Here is a 23,841-nt window from a genome sequence, read left to right as displayed (position 1 = left end):
GCGCATACTCAGGAGGAATAATTCCAAGGGATAAGTGCCCTACCACCTTCTCCATCAGAGGGTAACGTTCCGAGGGAGAGTGCCCTACCACCTTCCTCTGGATGCCGTATGATTCCGTGGGTTAGTGCCCTACCACCTTGCAACCAGAGAGAAATGTGAGTGGGGAGCCCAGCTTCAACCCTCACATCTCAACATAGGCGGGAGACTCCCTTAGCCCCTATGCCGGCACCGCTACCTCGACAAGCGAGAGACTGTCACAACCCTTGCCCAAGGCGTATAGCGACTTACCAAAACAATGCATGTCACGTGAGCGCGAGACTGCCACAGCCCTCACACCTGAATGTAGGCGGGAGACTGCCACAGCCCCTACGACGGAGAAAAATGCATATCACAATCACATACTCCATCTCAGATATCACTACTCATAGCACAAGTCTGCATATACTCATCTCATTAACCATAATCATTCATTTCAAGTTCCAAACTCATCATCCATCATTAATATCTCAAGTTCATCATCAGCCTTGCTCCCCATTCGCTCACAAGACAATTTCACCTAACTGACATACCAAGCCTAAGTCACTGTCTTCTAAACTCATATAAATTACCAATTTAGTTCACTAACCCATCTTTATTCATCTTAAGGCCTAATTACCAATTATCAATATTAAATAGTAGATAAAAATTTTGGAAAGTTAGAGAACCCTTGGAAAGTGAAGAAAAACCATTTTTCAGCAAAACAGGGGCTGTGCGTACGCACACCCGTGCCATCCATATGCACACGTTAAAAAAACGCGTGTCTGCGTACGCGGCACCTGCTTGCATACGCGAGTGTACCAACCCGAAGGGAATGCTCGCGTCGCGTGTATTGGGTCGCGTACGCATGCTGTAATAAACTAAGAAAAATCTTAAAGCTGCAGAAATCATATTTTTATACCAAACTTCAAACGCTCATAACTTCCTCTACAAAACTCTATTTTTCGCAAATTTTATATCATTTTATTCTCTTGAAATATCTTTAATTTAAAACAAAAATCATTCAATTTCAATGTCTGAGGTTTAAGTTATGATTCGCCAAAGTTTACCAAAAATCAAGTTTTACACAAGAACATCAAAGTTCTCTAGTTTCCAAATTCCACAACCAAACCAAACCAAAACATACCCAATTTCATCACAAAACACTACCACATACTACACTTTACTATTCTATAGCACTTCAATCAACTCAACACCCATTTCACTCAATCTTTCCACCATAAATCCTCATAATTATCATTATTCAATCTCAATCTCAATAATCAATACCATTCACCAACAACAACATCATAATTCATCAATCATCATAATCACAAACAACAACAATACTCATCATATTAGTATCATAATTCATATATCACACATTCCAACACTCCATATCATCCTCTTCATCATCAAACATAAATTCACATATAATTAATCATGCACTAACATCATTCAATCCTAGCTTAGAGTCCACTAGTCTAAGTATCCAGAAACATTATATATTATATAAAAAAAAATTGAAACCACACATTGGCCGATTCCCACACAACTCAAAACACCAAGCTCGAACTCAAGTCTTCAAAACCATTAAGCTCACTCCAACAAACATCAAACCTCAATCTAACATCATATAACATACAAAAACATCACTTGGGCTAACCCAAAACATCAAACCACAAGCGTTTGAAGAGACTTACCTTACCCAACGAGATTAGGAAAAAAACCTAACAATATTCCAATACTAGATCACCCCTAAACAAACAAAATCACAAAATCTATTCAAGAATTAGAACAAAAAATGTGAAACTATTAGGGATTGAAACTGGAACATGGATTTTGAAAATCTTACCACTTTGTTTAGATAGAAACAAAGAGCTCGGCAACAACTTCCCATGTTCGCAAATGACTCGTCAATCGGAGCTCTGTAGCTCAAGTTACGATCACCAGAAGTGATGCATGAATAGTGACCAAACCCTCACCTCTCTTCTCTCCAATTCAGCGCCCCTTTCTTTGTTTTAGGGTAAGAAATGAGCTTAAATGCTCATTAGTTGTATTTATATATGTTGGGCTTGGGCCTGATTCAACCCATTACGTTTAAGGTCTGTTTGGTCCACTTTGGACCAAAACCTTTAGAATTAGTTCTCGGTTTTCATTTCTAAATTATTTTTGTCTTTCTAAAAGAATAAATTCAATTTTCAAATCTTATTTTTCTCATACGCGGTACCGAACAGACTAGAGCCGGTACAGCCGGCTTAAGTGCCAGTACGCGCTTTTACAAAAACTTTTCATAAGAGATACATTTTCGCACTAAGAAAGATCTATTGAATTCAAATTTCATCTTTATATTTTCAAATTAAGATGTCTAATTTTTTGAACCGATTCCGGGCAGTTAAAATTATTATTTTATTAAAACGGTTATTCCGATTCTTACACGACACATCTGGTAGCTAACCTGGATATTATCTCTCTGTTGCGCATCTTGAGGAGGAATATAATCGAAGGAGAGTGTATTTTCACCTTCTTCCCTTTCTTCTCTTTCTCACGCGCTACTAAGGCCCGCGTGGTGTGTCTTTTGCTCACCACCACCACGACAGGTTGTTGTACTACTAAGCATTTTGGTGATGGTTCTAATTTATTCAAAATGGCTCTTCATTATGGACCTTCTCAACTCATTCCCCTGATGATATGCTACCAAGAACAGACGAAATTGTAAATAAACGAGACTAGGAAATGATCATTTTTTTTACAAGAGAAGCATGAACGGGGAGTTAAATATCTCATTTCCTTAATCATTCCCAAGACATTTAGTATGTTGTCCTCCACACAAGAACCACTTCCACTGTTACCGGCATTGGCTACCTCACTGCATCAACCAAAAAATAACATTCCAAGTTAACTGCATTGTAGTTACCACAATGATCTAGCAAACACAAGGTCAATGTATATCTATGGTTACCTTGCTAGAGAGGCATCCTTTTGAGCTCGCTCAACGCTTTGATGCTTCTCTTCCACCTTTTCGTTATCCATGAATACTGAATTTTCAACTTCTCCATAGAGTATGATAACGTAGGAATATGATGACTTTCCATGACATCTTCTTTTATAATGTATCCTGTAATATGATAGGCGTCTAGAATCGGGCCTTCAGGGACTAGACCTAGTGTCTGCTTTTACTACCCGATAGTTGTATTTATTTTTAAAATATTAACTAATCCTGATTAGTTCTCACACCTAACCACAAAACAGTTAGTGACATTTACGCCGTTATTTATGAAAAAATAATGGTACTAACTATAGAGTTAACCCTGACTGGAGCTTATAATTTAACAGATAATAAAGATGTATTTTTTTAGAGGATAGAGCGCATTCAATACAACTTTATTAAGAACACGTTTGATTAGACATGTCAAAATGTAGGGGTTTGGGTTATGGCGACTAACATGATTGAGTGGATGGATGGGATCAAAATCTTTCGGGATATGCTACAATCTTTTCTACTCCTTGCTTCAACTCAAGGAAATATTTTAAATGTTCAAAAATAGTCTAAAGTTGCAAAATTTAAATCTTTTAGAGAATTAAATGGCATAATTCTATGTTCAAAATCTATATCCCTCGGTTATGAGCTCCAGTAGCGGGTAAAAGTAATGACACATTTAGGGTGTATTTGTCTTTCAATGGTACCATATTTTTTAAATGCTTAAAAATAATTTTGAGTTGGAAAATTTCAAATTTCTTCAAATTAGAAAGCATGGTTCTATTTATTCAGAATCCATACCCTTTACTTATAAGATTAATCAGACAAAGAAAAACACTACTTTATTTGGGAGCGTAGTTATCTTTAACTTACCATTTTGCAATTTCTCCTCAACCTTGAAGAAAAATTAAAAAATCCTATCCATCGGTTAATAGTTTGACCTATTTTTACTCAATAGTAATCAACCCAAAATGAAACATGTTACTCAAGTGACACTCATAAATATACTTATGGGCATTAATTCAATTATGAAATTACAAATTTGCACTAGCTCATAACCTCCACATAATCACCTTCTCGTATCCTAATACACGACATGCATTCCTTCATGTTTCTAAACCCCTAACAAGGTGTCTTTACAGAATTTGACCCCATACCGCCCGCAACAAAGATCCAACAAACCATAATCCATATCCTAAGACGTGAATTAAAACCATGAATGATTAATAAGTTTGGATCCTTATCGCAACAACGACAAACCCAACTACACTAATCAACAAACAACTCCTCGTAAGCAGCAACGATTTTGCCTCAGCTCTGTGTTCTCCTTTTCTAAGGATACAGGTCACTTCGGATCGGACATATAGGCCTCACGCTTCAATTTCTTGCACCTCTCGTCGATATCGCTCTAGAACCTGGTAGTTGAAGTCGAAAATGTTTAGTCCTGTCTCCGACAATAGCTGCTCAAGAGAGATAAATGCAGTATCCTACGTAGCTTGTCCCTTATCCGTGGACAAACAGCCGCTTGCAATTATATTTACCTCTTTGCCTGAGGATTGAAGGACAACGGTGAAACAGAAATATTTTAAGCCATCCACGGGGATGCCGTCTCACCTGAGGAAAATCAGAGGCCCCACCCGAAGTTGGCAACATGTTCGATTTAGCAGCTACTCCAAGTCTTCCATAAACATAAACTCATTAACATCCAATTTGGGAACCACTTGCATGTCTGCTGCACCATTAATAGTATAACAAGTAACCATAATAAGCCATGCAGTATCATTTTAGCACCAAAGTATGAAAAAGAATATTCAAACTTTACCAATCTCTGACGAAACCATTGCAGAGATAGCTCCTTGCCCTATGCTTCTCCCCTCTCTGTTGACCAAACAAGACCCACCCAGTTTCAGGTTTTCGATTTTACCGACCAAACCCTCTCCATCGATGTCACCCGGTTTTGCCCTCCTAGATCGAGGTCGTTGTAGCCATGCCTCATCATCATCTCTGCGCATGAAGCCTTTGTACTCAATGTTACTGATGTCATATACTTCATCTTTGGCTTCCATGTATATCCCCCAAACGTCCTCCCACCCGAATGGCATAATATCGAAACCTCCCTTATTTCATAAACACCACAAACACGTATAACATGTGCCTTACATGTAGAAAGTATATATAAAGAAGAGTATCTCTATATTATTGCATGTGATATTCTTTCTTAGGCCCCACTAAACCCTTCCACCAAACCCATTTCAATATTAATAACGATTGAACACAACCTCACACTACAAGAAAGTCGTCGGATACCGTCAGATTTACTGGCGAATTTATCAAAAATATTCGTCGGTAATCTATTTACCGTCGGAATAAATCCGACGATATAAACATCACCGGTAATTGTTTACTGGCGAATTTTTTTGTCTGCCGCTAATTACCATCAGATTTTTAGCGGCGGGTATAAACTTTTAACTACGATATTCTGGAGCTTGTTACTGTCAGATTTTTTCCTCGGTAAATCCGGCGGTAAACTTGTATTTTAATTTTTTAAAAAATTTGTTTGAAAATTTAATATATAATTTTAAATATTTAAATTTAATAATTTCTAAACTAACAAAATTCAAAGTTTTACAAATTCTTATAATAATTTGTCTATAATTTTTAGTTGAAAGTTCACAAACAAGTTTAAATATCAAAGTTTATTATTAAAAAAAAGAGAATTTAATTAAGTAGGAAAATCATATTTAAAATGCACCAATTAACTAACAACAAAGAATTAACTAATTTATCATCTACAACATCAACCATACATTGTCATAAATTAAAGCAATACAATTATCAAATCAAACAATAATTCATAACCAATAAAAATTTCATTGTCAACTATCATTAATATTAATCGTCTAAGACAATTTTAAAAGTTAAAAAGTAAATAGGTTTTCTTAGTTATCAAAGGTTCAGTCCTAGTTCTTCAATTAAGTTTGATATAACTTGACCTGTCAAGTTGTTATTTCGTAGAAATCTGCAACAGCCAAAGAGAGTCCAATCAAGAAACAAAAAAGAATAAAAAAGATAAAAGAACTACAGGGACAATATATTAATAATCAATAATAAGTAGTAGATAAAATAATGTGCAACCTATGTATAAGTTATTTGAAAGAGAATTAGTTACTATATATACTCATTTTTATTATCAACTTCTGGTTTCACATCCTTTGGCTTTACAAGTCCATATAAATCATTCTAATTATGACAGAAAATAAGATGTGCCAACAAATCTATGATTGTGATTTGCACCAAATAATACTTAATTTAATGCAACAAAACACTAGTCTAGACTAAGAATTAAGAAAGATATGCCACATACATATATAATCTGTAATACACCCCTGGATCAATTGCAATATTGGAATATGTTACATGGACAAACCAAAGAAACAACACAGCAAACCACAAGTATAGTGCAAACTAACAACAACATAAAGTTAACTTAAGGCCACTGAAACTCAAAATTGTAATAAATAACTTGCATCAAATACTAAAATAACAATAACAGTACCAGTACCATCATTTGTATAAATTTTAGAACAATTATTATCTAAATACCCAAGCACTGAAATAGATAACCTTTCCAATCCAAAACCCTTTAACATTCTACAATGAATGATATCCAAATTATAAAGCAGTCACATGATGATAAAAATTGTGAAAGGAGCAGCGAAGAATTTACCTGAATAGAGCAATAAAGCAGCCGTGGGCAGAAGAACCAAAGGTAGAGGTAGTGGACCTGAATGGTGGTTCAAAAAAGGGATTAGGGCAAAAAAAGGAGTTATGGTTTTTTATTAAAAGAATAAAAACAAAATGGAATAAGGAGAAGGATGAGGGAAAATTACCTGGACAACAGAAGAGAGCACAGCTCTGGCGACATAAAGAGCGGCAGCAAATAACTCTTCTAACAGTGATGGAGACAGATGGAACAACTTCATTTGAGGCAGAAAAATACGATCCAAGCAAGCTTGACACAGACTTTAGAAGAGTGGAGGTGGGCAGCACTAGCAAAGGATGGCCAAAAGGGTTGCCAGAGGATGTTGCAGGGAAGAGAGAAGAGATAGGAGAATGAGGGAGAGAGAAGGGTGTTCTCGAAAGTGAGGGGAGAGGGCTGCGTATTTTGAATTTATATATGGTTTGCTGTCAGATTTACTAATGGAGAATGCATTGCATATGACCAAAACGCAGCGTTCATTAATTGAGATTTACCGGCGGATAAATCCAACGGTAAATCCCACGGTAATCTCCGCACCAATTTTTCTTTTTTTCCCCTAAATATTACCGGTGGATTTACCGTTGAAAAATCTAATCCAACGGTAACTTTTTTACCCGACGAATTTATTGCCAAAGCCACCGGTAAACCCGCCGCTAACGTCCAACACTAAATTTGTTGGCAAATCCGACAGTATTCAGTATTTTTCTTGTAGTGTTATCTATTCTCATCAACAAATATGTCCATCCACAACAATAAGATTTTATTAATATTAATATAATGTATGTATACTATTTTTTATGATTGTAAGATACAAGAAATAGTGGAATGACGTTGTTGGAATAAAAAACAAATTGTACTAAATAAAATATTATATATATATTGGTGCGCAGAAATCGTGACGGTTCATTCCTTGGTAACGGTGCTAAAAACTTAATACGCACGTTCATAATCTTAGTTCTTTGTCACAACTTCGCACAACTAACCAGCAAGTGCACTGGGTCGTCCAAGTAATAAACCTTACGTGAGTAAGGGTCGATCCCACGGAGATTGTCGGCTTGAAGCAAGCTATGGTCATCTTGCAAATCTCAGTCAGGCAGATTCATATGGTTATGGATATTTGATAATTAAAATATAATTAAAATATAAATAAAACGTAAATTAAAGATAGAGATACTTATGTAATTCATTGGTGAGAGTTTCAGATAAGCGTATGAAGATGCTTGTTCCTCCTGAACCTCTGCTTTCCTATTGTCTTCATCAAATCATTCATACTCCTTTCTATGGCAAGCTGTATGTTAGGCGTCACCGTTGTCAATGGCTACATCATGTCCTCTCAGTGAAAATGGTCCAATGCGCTGTCACTGCATGGCTAATCATCTATCGGTTCTCGATCATACTGGAATAGGATCCATTGATCCTTTTACGTCTGTCACTACGCCCAGCACTCACGAGTTTGAAGCTCGTCGCAGCCATCCCTTCCCAGATCCTACTCGGAATATCACAGACAAGGTTTAGACTTTCCGGATCTCAAGAATGGCTGTCCATGGATTCTAACTTATACCACGAAGACTCTGATTAAGGAATCCCAGAGATATTCATTCAATCTAAGGTAGAACGGAAGTGGTTGTCAGGCACGCGTTCATAGGTTGGGAATGATGATGTTTGTCACAATCATCACATTCATATTGAAGTGCGAATGAATATCTTAGAATTGGAATAAGCTTGAATTGAATAGAAAAACAATAGTACTTTGTATTAATTCATGAGGAACAGCAGAGCTCCACACCTTAATCTATGGTGTGTAGAAACTCTACCGTTGAAAATACATAAGGACAAGGTCCAGGCATGGCCGAGTGGCCAGCCCCCATAAAGGTCTAAGATAGCATAAAACTGATCAAAGATGTCTAATACAATAGTAAAAGGTCCTATTTATATCAGACTAGTTACTAGGGTTTACAGAAATGAGTAAATGATGCAGAAATCCACTTCTGTGGCCCACTTGGTGTGTGCTTGGGTTGAGCATTGAGCTTTACACGTGTAGAGGCTTCTCTTGGAGTTGAACGCCAGTTTGTAACCTGTTTCTGGCGTTTAACTCCAGAATGCAACATGGAACTGGCGTTGAACGCCAGTTTGCATCGTCTAAACTCGGGCAAAGTATGGACTATTATATATTGCTGGAAAGCCCTGGATGTCTACTTTCCAACGCAATTGATAGCGCGCCATTGGGAGTTCTTTAGCTCCAGAAAATCCACTTTGAGTGCAGGGAGGTCAGAATCCAGCAGCATCTACAGTCCTTCTTCAACCTCTGAATCTGATTTTTTCTCAAGTCCATCAATTTCAGCCAGAAAATACCTAAAATCACAGAAAAACACACAAACTCATAGTAAAGTCCAGAAATGTGATTTTTTATTAAAAACTAATAAAAATATACTAAAAACTAACTAAATCATACTAAAAACTATGTAAAAATAATGCCAAAAAGCGTATAAATTATCCGCTCATCACAACACCAAACTTAAATTGTTGCTTGTCCCCAAGCAACTGAAAATCAAATACGATAAAAAGAAGAGAATATACTATGAATTCTAAAATATCAATGAAACTTAACTCCAATCAGATGAGCGGGACTAGTAGCTTTTTGCCTCTTGAATAGTTTTGGCATCTCACTTTATCCATTGAAGTTCAGAATGATTGGCATCTATAGGAACTTAGAATTCAGATAGTGTTATTGATTCTCCTAGTTCAGTATGTTGATTCTTGAACACAGCTACTTTATGAGTCTTGGTCGTGGCCCTAAGCACTTTGTTTTCCAGTATTACCACCGGATACATAAATGCCACAGACACATGACTGGGTGAACCTTTTCAGATTGTGACTCAGCTTTGCTAAAGTCCCCAATTAGAGGTGTCCAGGGTTCTTAAGCACACTCTTTTTTTTGCTTTGGACCTCGACTTTAACCGCTCAGTCTCAAGTTTTCACTTGACACCTTCACGCCACAAGCACGTGGTTAGGGACAGCTTGGTTTAGCCGCTTAGGCCAGGATTTTATTCCTTTAGGCCCTCTTATCCACTGATGCTCAAAGCCTTGGATCTTTTTTATTACCCTTGCCTTTTGGTTTTAAGGGCTATTGGCTTTTTGCTCTTGCCTTTTGGTTTAAAGAGCTTTTGGCTTTTTCTGCTTGCTTTTTCTTTTTTTTTCTCTCTTGTTTTTTTTTCACCATTTTTTTTCGCAAGCTTTTGTATTCACTGCTTTTTCTTGCTTCAAGAATCATTTTTATGATTTTTCAGATTATCAAATAACATTTCTCCTTATCATCATTCTTTCAAGAGCCAACATATTTAACATTCATAAACAACAATTTCAAAAGACATATGCACTGTTCAAGCATTCATTTAGAAAACAAAAAGTATTGTCACCACATCAAAATAATTAAACCAGTTTCAAGGATGAATTCGAAACCATGTACTTCTTGTTCTTTTGTAATTAAAACATTTTTCATTTAAGAAAGGTGATGGATTCATAGGACATTCATAGCTTTAAGACATAGACACTTAAACACTAGTGATCATGTAATAAGACACAAACATAAATAAACATAAAGCATAATAAATGAAAAATAGAGAAATAAGAACAAGGAGATTAAGGAAAGAGTCCACCTTAGTGAGGGTGGCGTCTTCCTCTTCTTGAAGAACCAATGGTGCTTTCGAGCTCCTCTATGTCTCTTCCTTGCCTTTGTTGCTCCTCCCTCATAGCTCTTTGATCTTCTCTAATCTCATGAAGGATGATGGAGTGCTCTTGATGCTCCACCCTTAGTTGTCCCATGTTGGAACTTAATTCTCCTAGGGAGGTGTTGATTTGCTCCCAATAGTTTTGTGGAGGAAGGTGCATCCCTTGAGGCATCTCAGGGATTTCATGGTGGGGAATTTCCTCATGCTCTTGTTGAGGTCCATGATCTCTTATTTGCTCCATCCTTTTCTTAGTTATGGGCTTGTCCTCTTCAATGAGGATGTCTCCCTCTATGTCAATTCCAGCCGAATTGCAGAGGTGGCATATGAGGTGAGGAAAGGCTAACCTTGCCCAAGTGGAGGACTTGTCAGCCACCTTGTAAAGTTCTTGAGGTATAATCTCATGAACTTCCACCTCCTCTCCAATCATGATACTATGGATCATGATGGCCTGGTCTATAGTAACTTCAGACTGATTACTAGTAGGAATGATTGAGCGTTGAATGAACTCTAGCTATCCCCTAGCCACTGGTTTGAGGTCATGCCTTCTTAATTGAACCGGCTTGCCTCTTGAGTCAATTTTCCATTGAGCTCCTTCCTCACATATGTCTATGAGGACTTGGTCCAACCTTTGATCAAAGTTGACCCTTCTTATGTAGGGGAGTGCGTTCTCTTCCATTATTGGCAAGTTGAACGCTAGCCTTACATTTTCCGGACTGAAGTCTAAGTATTTCCCCCGAACCATGGTGAGCCAATGCTTTGGATTTGGGTTCACACTTTGATCATGGTTCCTAGTGATCCATGCGTTTGCATAGAACTCTTGGACCATTAAGATCCCGACTTGTTGAATGGGGTTGGTGAGAACTTCCCAACCTCTTCTTTAGATCTCATGTCGGATCTCCGGATACTCATTCTTTTTGAGCTTGAAAGGAACCTCAGGGATCACTTTCTTCTTAGCCATAACTTCATAGAAGTGGTCTTGATGGACTTTTGAGATGAATCTCTCCATCTCTCATGACTCAGAGGTGGAAGCAATTGCCTTCCCTTTCCTCTTTCTTGAGGTTTCTCTGGCCTTAGGTGCCATTAATGGCTATGGAAAAACAAAAAGCTATGCTTTTACCACACCAAACTTAAAATGTTTGCTCGTCCCCGAGCAAAAGAAGAAAGAAAGAAGGAGAAGAAGAAAAAGAATGGAGAAGATGGAGGGAGAAGGTGTATTTGGCCAAGGGTAAGAAGAGAGGGTTGTGTTGTGTGAAAATGAAGAAGGAAAGAGGGGTTTATATAGGGGTGGGATGGGATTTAGGGTTCGGCCATTAGGGTTGGGTTTGGGAGGGAAAAGAGTTTGAATTTTGGAGGTTGGTGGGGTTTATGGGGAAGAGAGTTATGAAAAGGTGTGAAGAGAAGAGAAGAAGATGTGGGGATCCTGTGGGGTCCACAGATCAAGTGGGGTCAAAGACTTAACATCCCTGCTCCAATTAGGCGTGTAAAACGCCCTTGCTATGCAATCCTGGCGTTTAACGCCAGATTGCTGCTTGTTTCTGGTGTTAAACGCCCAAATGTAGCCTGTTTCTGGCGTTTAACGCCAGGCAGATGCTTGTTTCTGGCGTTAAACACCAGCTTAGTGCTTGTTTCTGGCGTTTAAACGCCTGACAGATGCTTGTTTCTGGCGTTTAAACGCCAGACTGCTCTCCTCCAGGGTGTGCTATTTTCAATGCTATTTTTCATTCTGTTTTTTTTCAGTAGTTTTTGTGACTCCACATGATCATCAACCTACTAAAACACGAAATAACACAAGGAAAATAAAATAGATATAATTAAATAACATTGGGTTGCCTCCCAATAAGTGCTTCTTTAACGTCAATAGCTTGACAGTGAGCTCTCATGGAGCCTTACAGATGTTCAGAGCATTGTTGGGACCTCCCAACACCAAACTTAGAGTTTGGTTGTGGCCTCCCAACACCAAACTTAGAGTTTGACTGTGGGGGCTTTGGTTAACTCTGCAGTGAGAGAAGCTTTTCATGCTTCCTCTCCATGGTTAACGAAGGAGATCCTTGAGTTTTAAACACAAGGTTGTCCTCATTCAGTTGAAGGACTAACTCTCCTCTGTCCACATCAATCACAACTCTTGCTGTGGCTAGGAAAGGTCTTCCAAGGATGATGGATTCATCCTTTTCCTTCCCAGTGTCTAGGATTATGAAATCAGCAGGGATGTAAAGGCCTTCAGCCTTTACTAACACGTCCTCTACTTGTCCATAAGCCTGTTTTCTTGAGTTGTCTGCCATCTCTAATGAGATTCTGGCTGCTTGCACCTCAAAGATCCCAAGTTTCTCCATTACAGAGAGTGGCATTAAGTTTATTCCTGACCCCAGGTCACACAGAGCCTTCTCAAAGGTCATGGTGCCTATGGTACAGGGTATTAAGAATTTGCCAAGATCCTGTTTCTTTTGAGGTAATTTCTGCCTATCCAATGCATTCAGTTCATTGGTGAGCAAGGGAGGTTTATCTTCCCAAGTCTCATTACCAAATAATTTGGCATTCAGCTTCATGATTGCACCAAGGTACTTAGCAACTTGCTCTTCGGTAATTTCTTCATCCTCTTCAGAGGACGAATACTCATCAGAGCTCATGAAGGGCAGAAGGAGGTTCAATGGAATCTCTATGGTCTCTAATTGAGACTCAGATTCCTTTGGTTCCTCGAAGGGAAACTCCTTATTGGTCACTGGACGTCCCAGGAGGTCTTCCTCACTAGGATTAACGTCCTCCTCCTCCCTTGTAGGTTCGGCCATGATGGTTAAATCAATGGCCTTGCACTCTCTCTTTGGATTTTCTTCTGTATTGCTTGGGAGAGTACTAGGAGGAGTTTTAGTGACTCTTTTACTCAGCTGGCCCACTTGTGCCTCCAAATTTCTAATGGAGGACCTTGTTTCATTCATGAAACTTACAGTGGTCTTAGATAGATCAGAGACTATATTTGCTAAGCTAAATGGATTCTGCTAAGAATTCTCTGTCTGTTGCTGAGTGGATGATGGAAAAGGCTTGCTATTGCTAAACCTGTTTCTTCCACCATTATTAAAGCCTTGTTGAGGCTTTTGTTGATCCTTCCATGAGAAATTTGGATGATTTCTCCATGAGGGATTATAGGTGTTTCCATAGGGTTCACCCATGTAATTCACCTCTGCTATTGCAGGATTCTCAGGATCATAAGCTTCTTCTTCAGAAGATGCCTCTTTAGTACTATTGGATGATTCCTTCAATCCATTCAGACTCTGAGAGATCATATTGACTTGTTGAGTCAATATTTTATTCTGAGCCAATATGGCATTTAGAGTATCAATTTCAAGAACTCCCTTCCTCTGAGGCGTCCCATTACTCACAGGATTCCTTTCAGAAGTGTACATGAACTGGTTATTTACAACCATGTCAATGAGTTCCTGAGCTTCTGCAGGCGTTTTCTTTAGGTGAATGGATCCACCTGCAGAATGGTCCAATGACATCTTTGATAATTCAGACAGACCATCATAGAATATATCCAAGATGGTCCATTCTAAAAGCATATCAGAAGGACACTTTTTGGTCAGTTCCTTGTATCTCTCCCAAGCTTCATAGAGGGATTCACCTTCCTTCTGTCTGAAGGTTTGAACATCCACTCTAAGCTTGCTAAGCTTTTGAGGAGGAAAGAACTTGGCTAAGAAAGTCGTGACCAGCTTATCCCAAGAGTTCAGGCTGTCTTTAGGTTAAGAGTCCAACCATATTCTAGCTCTGTCTCTTACAGCAAATGGGAAAAGCATAAGCCTGTAGACCTCGGGATCAAACCCATTGGTCTTAACAGTATCACAGATCTACAAGAATTCAGTTAAGAACTGAAAGGGATCTTCGGATGGAAGTCCATAAAACTTGCAATTCTGTTGCATCAGAGAAACTACTTGAGGTTTCAGCTCAAAATTGTTTGCTCCAATGGTAGGGATTGAGATGCTTCTTCCATGTAAATTGGAATTAGGTGCAGTAAAGTCACCAAGCATCTTCCTTGCATTGTTATTATTTTCGGCCATGTCTCCTTCTTTTTCGAAAATTTCTGTCAGATTTTCTCCAGAGAGTTGTGCTTTAGCTTCCCTTAGCTTCCTCTTCAGAGTCCTTTCAGGTTCAGGTTCAACTTCAACAAGAATGTTCTTATCCTTGTTCCTGCTCATATGAAAAAGAAGAAAACAGAAAAGAAGAGGAATCCTCTATGTCACAGTATAGAGATTCCTTATGTAAGTATAAGAAGAGAATAATGGAGGAAGGAAAAGATAAGAATCCAAACACAAGGGAGATGAATGAGTTCGAATTCTTGGGTGAAAGAGGGGTGTTAGTAGATGAATAAATAATTAGAAAGAGATGAGGAGAAGAGAAATTCGAAAATTAAATAAATTAAAATAAAAGTATTTTTGTTTTTAAATTGAATTTAAAATAAAAAATAAAAATTAAAGTTCGAAAATTAAGAAAGGAAAATTGAATCAAATTAAATTAAATTTAAAACAATTAGTTAATTTAAAAAGGAATTTTGAAAAAGAGGGAAGGGATTTTCGAAAATTAGAGATAGAATTAGTTAGGTAGTTTTGAAAAAGATATGATTGAAATAGTAAACTTTTAAAATCAAACAAAAAGTCAAGTAGTTAATTGAAAAAGATTTGAAAATCAATTTTTGAAAAGATAAGAAGTTAGAAAAGAAGTTGGAAAAGATTTTGAAATTGATTTTGAAAAAGAAATTTGAAAAGATTTGATTTTTGAAATCAAAGTTGATTACTTGACTAACAAGAAGCTAGAAAGGTATTATTCTAGAGTTTAAAGATTGCACCTTTCTTACTAGGCAAGTAACAAACTTAAAAATTTTTGAATCAATCACATTAATTGTTAGTAAAGGTTTTGAAATTATGAAATAAAAATAAGAAAGAGATTTTGAAAATTGATTTTAAAAATTTTCGAAAATTATGAAAGAAAAATGAAAAAGATCTGAAAAAGATAGAATTTTTAAATTGAAAATTTGACTTGACTCATAAGAAACAACTAAATTTCAAAAAGTTTTGAAAAAGTCAACTCAAATTTTCGAAATTTATGAGTGAAACAAGGGAAAGATTTTTTTTTTGAATTTTTAATGATGAGAGAGAAAAACAATAAAAAGACTCAATGCATGAAAGTTTTGGATCAAAACAAATGATGCATGCAAGAACACTATGAATGTCAAGATAAACACCAAGAACACTTTGAATGTCAAGATGAACACCAAGAACTTATTTTTGAAAATTTTTAAGAAAAGAAAACATGCAAGACACCAAACTTAGAAATTTTTAATATTTAGACACTAACAAATTGAAAATGCATATGAAAAACAAGAAAAGACACAAAACAAGAAAAATTAAAGATCAAACATAGAAAATTATCAAGAACAACTTGAAGATCATGAAGAACACATGCATGAATTTTCGAAAATTTTTAAGAAAAATTAAAAAGATGCAATTGACACCAAACTTACAAATTGACACTAGACTCAAAAAAGAAACATAAAATTTTTGGTTTTTATGATTTTATAAGAATTTTTTTGTTTTTTCTCGAAAATTATTTTGGGAAAAATGAAAAAGAAGAAATTTTTTTTTGTATTATTTTCAAAAATAAGAAATAAAAAAGCTTAAAAATAAAATAAAATTACCTAATCTGAGCAACAAGATGAACCGTCAGTTGTCCAAACTCGAACAATCCCCGGCAACGGCGCCAAAAACTTGGTGCGCAGAAATCGTGACGGTTCATTCCTTGGTAACGGCGCTAAAAACTTAATACACACGTTCATAACCTTAGTTCTTTGTCACAACTTCGCACAACTAACCAGCAAGTGCACTGGGTCGTCCAAGTAATAAACCTTACGTGAGTAAGGGTCGATCCCACGGAGATTGTCGGCTTGAAGCAAGCTATGGTCATCTTGCAAATCTCAGTCAGGCAGATTCATATGGTTATGGATATTTGATAATTAAAATATAATTAAAATATAAATAAAACGTAAATTAAAGATAGAGATACTTATGTAATTCATTGGTGAGAGTTTCAGATAAGCGTATGAAGATGCTTGTTCCTCCTGAACCTCTGCTTTCCTATTGTCTTCATCCAATCATTCATACTCCTTTCTATGGCAAGCTGTATGTTAGGCGTCACCGTTGTCAATGGCTACATCATGTCCTCTCAGTGAAAATAGTCCAATGCGCTATCACTGCATGGCTAATCATCTATCGGTTCTCGATCATACTGGAATAGGATCCATTGATCCTTTTGCGTCTGTCACTACGCCCAGCACTCACGAGTTTGAAGCTCGTCGCAGCCATCCCTTCCCAGATCCTACTCGGATACCACAGACAAGGTTTAGACTTTTCGGATCTCAAGAATGGCCGTCCATGGATTCTAACTTATACCACGAAGACTCTGATTAAGGAATCCCAGAGATATTCATTCAATCTAAGGTAGAACGGAAGTGGTTGTCAGGCACGCGTTCATAGGTTGGGAATGATGATGACTATCACGATCATCACATTCATATTGAAGTGCGAATGAATATCTTAGAATCGGAATAAGCTTGAATTGAATAGAAAAACAATAGTACTTTGTATTAATTCATGAGGAACAGCAGAGCTCCACACCTTAATCTATGGTGTGTAGAAACTCTACCGTTGAAAATACATAAGGACAAGGTCCAGGCATGGCCGAGTGGCCAGCCCCTATAAAGGTCTAAGATAGCATAAAACTGATCAAAGATGTCTAATACAATAGTAAAAGGTCCTATTTATATCAGACTAGTTACTAGGGTTTACAAAAATGAGTAAATGATGCAGAAATCCACTTCTGGGGCCCACTTGGTGTGTGCTTGGACTGAGCATTGAGCTTTACACGTGTAGAGGCTTCTCTTGGAGTTGAACGCCAGTTTGTAACCTATTTCTGGCGTTTAACTCCACTTTGCAACCTGTTTCTGGCGTTTAACTCCAGAATGCAACATGGAACTGGCGTTGAACGCCAGTTTGCATCGTCTAAACTCGGGCAAAGTATGGACTATTATATATTTCTGGAAAGCCCTGGATGTCTACTTTTCAACGCAATTGATAGCGCGCCATTTGGAGTTCTATAGCTCCAGAAAATCCACTTTGAGTGCAGGGAGGTCAGAATCCAGCAGCATCTGCAGTCCTTCTTCAACCTCTGAATCTGATTTTTGCTCAAGTCCCTCAATTTCAGCCAGAAAATACCTGAAATTACAGAAAAACACACAAACTCATAGTAAAGTCCAGAAATGTAATTTTTTATTAAAAACTAATAAAAATATACTAAAAACTAACTAAATCATACTAAAAACTATGTAAAAATAATGCCAAAAAATGTATAAATTATCCGCTCATCATATATATATATATATATAGGTGATTTCTACTGAATCCTCTCATAAACAAGGGATTAAGTACCCTATGAGTTATTCAATTATTATTCAAGAAATTAATTGGGTTCATTATAATTAATGCTAACCATCTCGCTAGCCTTAGTTACTTAAACCAAATTATAAAAATATAATGAATTTATTTTACAAATTACAATAATTTAAAAAAAAAAACTAGCATTTTATAATCTTTTTAATTTCTCAATACATCAAGTTTTCTTAACTTATTCTAATCATGTTTATTTTAAAGTTACATTCAGTTTATTATAATTAATTGATATATTTTATCTTGAAATTACATTAAGCTTATTATACCTAAGTGATAATATACTTTAGATATATTTTCTTTCAAAACATTAATAAAGATATATATATATATATATATATTTGTTTTAGACATAAGCATGAATAACAATATTTATAAATATTTTATAATTGAACACAATATTCTTTTAGATAACAACAAATAGGGGTATTAATTCACTAAAACAAATTTGTTTTTTATCACTTCTAATTGCAAATACAAAATATATGCTAGAATGATAACTTTTTATTAAAAAAAAAAACAATATAATTTAACAAATATTATTATTTGAATCCAAATCACCCTTTCTTACAAAGTATTTATTTAATCTAAAAATATTCATAATTTTGATTAAAAAATTATTGTTTAAATAATAGTTAGGCCAATTCTATTATAAAGATGTATGTTTGTAAAGAGTTACAGATATTTCTTCTGCTCTCTCATAAGTATGACACGTGTTCTGTAAACTTGGGTCGCTGACATTGTTCTCAGACAGAACAGGGGAATTGCAGGGGCTAGTTGAGGTGGCATGTTTGCACTGACTCTTGGAAAAGTGGCTAAGTGAACAGAACATAGGATAGAACGGGTGGAGAGGTTGGATTCGTTTTTTGTGGGCCTTGCATTTGGTGGTTATAGGTAATTGGGTATCAAAAATTGATTAGTTGAATAATACGTGTTTTTTTTTTTTAGGTAATGTGTGTTTTTTATTTTCGAATGTAACAAAATTTCACGTAAATGTTAACAGTTTGCAGGGTATTAATTTGAATTTATTTTTTAGATTTAGCTAATATGTACCCTTATGATAAACTTACTACTAATAAAAAGGTTTAAATATTTTTATTTAATGAATACAAAACAAATGCATAAAAAAAAATTTTAATGAAAACTTTCTTATTTTGTAATCTTACCATGTACCCTTAGGACACATGATAGATAAATCCTTATGTTTTTTATCCATTTTGATTCTAATAATAGTTATTTGGGTTGGATCAATCTAATTTACCATGCTTTCATTTCACTTGCTTGATATCACCAGCTTTTTAGCCTGTACTTAAGGTCATCATCTAGGTCTATTTAAAAAACAAAATTCCCTATTTTTTTTTGCTTAACATATTTAACAGTGTTGCAGAGACATATTTAACAACTAAGGTTGACAAGTGCCAGAACCAAAAAGAAAGGAGAATAGAGATAAATTACCATCCAAATACATACTCACCAATATAGGAATACTACCATAATCTAACAAACTATAGTTAAAGCCAGCACTACAACACCAGCATCCCATTTCCTATGTTCCTATATTAACACCTAATCGGCAACTCACACTAGTTAGACACAATTAAAATTCACACTAAATGATTATTATTGATTGTTAACTCACCATCTAAATTCTATACCATTAAACATGCTACACCATACTGAGTTAACATAATTACAAAGGAAATCAAGCATAACACATGCCAACAATATAGGCTTAAAAATTCAAGCTCAATTCCTGGTTCAGTAAACAAATCCGAGAATTTTCGTAATTTCATCTACCTATCCATTCAGTCACACAATAAGCAATTTCCCCAAAATGCACAAGAAGTAACTTTCTACCACAATTATTTTTCCAGAATTCATAGACCAACGACTCCTACGATACGACACTCTCAAAAGTTCCAGCTGGAACCAACGCGACTAAGCACCAAGAGCGGTTCCATGACGACGACTCCACTAGAATTCCAAAGCTATTGGCAATTGGCGAATGAGACGACGTGCCCGATCGGGCTTAATACAAGAAAAGCACCGGCGGCAATTAGAGTGACAGTAACAACAACATCGATGGCATACTCGGCGGAGGGAGCTAGGGTTTTCTTCGAGGGACAAGATTGTATCTGGGTGAGAAAATGGGCATCAAGAGAGGAGAGGAGATGAGTGAACTCAATACCTGCCAGCATATCATCCAATTATCTTAGTCAAAACTAGGCCAAACAACCAATAAGGCCCAAATACTGAAGCTGGACAGACGAAACCCATTACAACGCAATCTCATTCGGTGTTCAAGCCAACGCCTCAGCTCAGAGATACTCCCCATGAGCGCCCACAATCTGTCGCCATCCTTTTTCATTCTGCAGAAGCCAAGTAACATGTGTTAAAATGAGATACAACCAAACAGAATATCTGTATATCTGTACGAAAATTGATCTGTACTGAAGAGTGCCCCTAATGGTTATATCTAACAAAAATTTTAAATTTTGAACAATGACATTTAGATGTATATAAGTATAAGTAAATTTAAACTGGCTTACAAAAAGATAATTCAATTGGTCAGAGGAGATAAATCAGTTGGATACTGATGTGATAAGACATGCTAACACAATTGCTATCAACACAGACTTTACCTAATTCACTATCATAAGGACCACCTGCTTTGCCCAATGAAACCAAAACCAATAGAGATTTCAAAATAAACTTTACACACATAGACAACAATAATTTGACTTAGGGTGTATGGTTTAATTCATAAGGTTTTCTTATGATAAAGGGTTTAGGATTTTCTTTGAGGAGTACAGTGTAAAACAAGAGTTTTCATCGTATTCTAACCACAAAACAGTTTAAACAAATTTATTATATTTAGGTTACATCTTGCAATTTAATATACTTTTGTGCAAACACAGAAAACCATTTTTAGCACACTCATTAGGAATTTAATAGTGAACCTTCCATCAATCATAATGTTCAACATTAAGAAAATTTAGTAAGATAAACGTTACAAGAATCTTCTTATCATCGACTTCATACATCCAATACTCCAACATATAAATAATCTTGTTAACATCAACGAACAAACCCTGAATCACTAATTAACTCAGGCCCTAAAATGCATAAAATCTTACAAAAAAATTGTAATCTTGATGTATTAATAAAACTCCAAAGACAATGACAAAAAACCACTAACAAGTAAATTATGAATAAAAAATATTAACACAATTAACTGTTACAACGTAACTTTGTTCAATGTATTAGTTGCCAATGAACAATTAGGGCCACATGCACATAGTTGACGTAACGAACTAACTATTCCCAATCTAACTTCCACTCTAATTATCTATCCATTATAATGCAACTACATAATAAACGAACGAAAACCATTAATACTTAATTAGATTTAATCCTCACACTTTACAAAATTTTCAATTCCACATCTACAATTGAATACAACTCCAACACACATACACCAATCTACAGTTTCATAATGCAAACTATAGATATTACTTTGACAATATAAGGAAAATAGAGCATGACTCTTTTTACCATGTCATTTTAATGCAACTATAATTCTCCTAAAGACTAGTCACGAAACCATAAAGCTACAAACACAAAAACCCTATAATGTAAAGCCTAATCCCTTAGCGATAAACTCTAAACCCTTAAACAGATATCATAAACAAACCCTAAAGCAAAAACCCTTAACACTACAACAAAACCCTATATCTTAAATAAAGTATATTACATTCTAAACCGTAAATCGTAAATTGTAAACTTTAAACACGTTAACTCTTAGACCTTAAACCTTTTAAACTTAAACAATTAACCCTAAACCATAAAGACTAAACACTTCACATTCAATATTAAAATTATACCTTGTAAACCTTACTCATCCCTAACAATTATTCACTTAATGAATAATATAACACCCACAAAACTTCACCAGTACATTACAATTGCATCCCTATGTACTTGTCTAACACAAACCTATGCTTATACCCATGACTTCATCAACAAATTCAGTCAACAATATGCAATTATTTTTCAAAAAAATCAATTTTGTAAATTGTAATCATCTTCATTTAAACACAAATCGTCATTAATTTTTTTAAACACTATTCGTCTTCATAATTTATTAACAAATATAAGCACACCATAACTATTCAAATTTTTTTCCTATTATTATACTCATTTTATCATTGCATCGGTTATGTGTTCTTCGTACAATTCATCATAGCCACTATTATGCTCATTATTGTATACTCATTTTTTTTGGTATTCAATATGTCTAGCTTCCAAAAGACCTACTACAACCAAAAAAAATATATTCAAGCACTACTATATTAAATAATATATTCCAAATAAAAAAAAGTTTATAATGAAATCATTAGCATTTATTCAAGATAAATTTAATATGTATCATGAATTCATGATGCTTATTGGGAAACACATGCTGAAAAGAAAGGAACCCACACCTGCAAGTTTTGTGACCCACTGTCACGGATGGGCACAAAAAAAAAAATATTCAAGAATACACGCGTTCCCCATTAATAGAGACACGTTACCTTCAACATGTGAAGATGGATCTTTATTCAACATCATAGAATCTTTCTTATTGGATTGCTAAGTTAATGATGAGTATGGGAAAGACTTAGTTGTTTACTAAAAAAAATTGAGAACTAAAACTTAGGGAGACAAAAGTGCTCAAAATATTCCTTTTTCTACGTTAGTCATTGAAAATAACCAATTTTAATTTCAACCTGTTCACACGCTTTTTTATTCCTTTTACTGGAATTGATTTTAATGATTACATTTAAGATTAAAATATTTAATTGTATTAAAAGTTGATACCAATAGTATATAATGTATCAAGACGTCGTTGGCTTTATTACCAATCAATGTATATCCCATAAATAACGTTATTTCGCCGAATATAAAATTAGCAATATTGAAAATTATATGCAACTCTATGATAGAAAATTTGACTTGCAACAGTAAAATTCCTAAAGACTATATACTATTTTTATTACAAAATTGTTCATTCATCTCAATTTTGTAAGTGTTCAATTCTTATTAACGATGCAATAACTTTTTTATAAGCATTACCCTAAATTTTTTTCCCAAATTTGTAACCGTTCAATTCTTATTTATTCTAACTTGATCATTTAAAAATCTTATTTAGAAACTCATTTCATAATTTTTTTTTATTTATTTCATTTTTTACTTTTTATTTTATAATGGTTGGTATGTAAAAATATACCAACCGTAATTTATGTTTTTAACTTTGTTTCTCCTGTCGCTCCTTTTCACTCTATTTCCCACTCACGCACTTTGTTTCTGCTTGCACCACGCTCTTCCTCGCCATTCCTCATTATTTCTGCCACTCATGCTATCATTATGTTGTTTTGACTCTGCCTTTTGCTATGTCTCTTTCCTTTGTCTACCTCTGCCCAGCCTCCTTCTCCGTTACGTTTGGTGATCCGCCATATACATCCGCCTATCAATCTCAGATCGATCTCTCTTACTTTGTTGTTCTTCTTTTTTTATACAAAAATTACATTCTGATCCAATTCAAAGACTGTTTGAGTTCTAGTTAAGTTCGTTTCATATGCTTTAGATGATTTTCTGGTTCACTACCAGTTCAAAATTATGACGGTTTTGCTTTGTGATTGAACCAAATTAGATACTAATTTTCGATTGAACCAATTCAACCATTTGGTCCGAATCCATTTTCAAAACCATGATTTGCACCATCTCTCATCCATTTTCATCATTCATTTCTTCTTCCATTGGTTGTATACTCTCTCTCTCTCTCTCTCTCTCTCTCTCTCTCTCTCTCTCTCTCTCTGATTGAACAACAATTGC

The 23,841-nt window shown here is 35.6% G+C and overlaps 1 long non-coding RNA gene and 1 other non-coding gene across 2 annotated transcripts; one reads left to right on the top strand and one right to left on the bottom strand.

Annotated features, from left to right (window-relative positions):
* Nucleotides 1-14,028: 14,028 nt before the first annotated feature.
* LOC112773435 (small nucleolar RNA R71) lies at nt 14,029-14,136 on the top strand. The gene has a single exon (XR_003187985.1). It is a non-coding gene; the product is annotated as a small nucleolar RNA R71 (small nucleolar RNA).
* A 5,426-nt stretch (nt 14,137-19,562) lies between these two features.
* LOC140181151 (uncharacterized) lies at nt 19,563-20,789 on the bottom strand. Its single transcript, XR_011875849.1, has 2 exons — nt 20,610-20,789; nt 19,563-20,336 (listed from the first exon to the last, which is right to left on the bottom strand). It is a non-coding gene; the product is annotated as an uncharacterized lncRNA (long non-coding RNA).
* Nucleotides 20,790-23,841: the final 3,052 nt, after the last annotated feature.

This window comes from Arachis hypogaea, chromosome 18, assembly GCF_003086295.3.
Source record: "Arachis hypogaea cultivar Tifrunner chromosome 18, arahy.Tifrunner.gnm2.J5K5, whole genome shotgun sequence".
NCBI classification, from domain to species: Eukaryota; Viridiplantae; Streptophyta; class Magnoliopsida; order Fabales; family Fabaceae; genus Arachis; species Arachis hypogaea.
The sequence above is the reverse complement of the archived record's forward strand: the minus strand, read 5'-3'. Positions and strand labels throughout refer to the sequence as shown.